At 41.1% G+C, this 552-nt stretch overlaps 1 protein-coding gene across 1 annotated transcript in view; it reads left to right on the top strand.

Annotated features, from left to right (window-relative positions):
* slc35f3 (solute carrier family 35 member F3) overlaps positions 1-552 on the top strand; it is a 49531-nt gene that overhangs the window by 41612 nt on the left and 7367 nt on the right. The gene's annotated exons all lie outside the window — the stretch shown is intronic.

Raw genomic sequence — 552 nt, 5'->3', positions numbered from 1 at the left:
TTTTTTTGTCAAACCTTCATGAGTATCATAGATTAATATATAGAATCCAAACACTATCACAAAAAGACCATCAAAATACAGTGCAATTGTGAAATATTGTCATCACTTCTATTGCTGGTTTTGATCTGCTCAGAAACCAAATAAAAAATGATGATTTCATGAGTTGCTCGCTGCATTAAAATCTGCCTCCATAACACCTTCCTCAGCTGAGTCTTAGAGCTGCAGGTTTTTCTAATATCAGATGGGATTACAGGTCTCACAGGTGCAACAGCGTAACAGAAACAAACCGCAAACCTCTTATTGGTTTGGATGCAAAGGTGCCGTATCCAGTGTCTGTAATGAAATGGTGATAAACTTTAATGTGATTGTCACTGAATTAAGTGTGAGAAGTGATTTTTAGTGCAGACTCAGCCCTCTGGAGCTGATTCATAACAACGCTGCTCCTCAGTTTCCGGAAAGACACTCAACACAAACGTGCTACCTGCTGTTTCCTCAGTTGTTGCTGTTTCATCACTTTCACAGCCACACACACCCCCCCAACCCCACCCCCCC

The sequence above is a fragment of the Seriola dumerili genome, unplaced genomic scaffold, assembly GCF_002260705.1.
Source record: "Seriola dumerili isolate Sdu_G_001 unplaced genomic scaffold, Sdu_1.0 BDQW01000024.1, whole genome shotgun sequence".
NCBI classification, from domain to species: domain Eukaryota; kingdom Metazoa; phylum Chordata; class Actinopteri; order Carangiformes; family Carangidae; genus Seriola; species Seriola dumerili.
The sequence above is the reverse complement of the archived record's forward strand: the minus strand, read 5'-3'. Positions and strand labels throughout refer to the sequence as shown.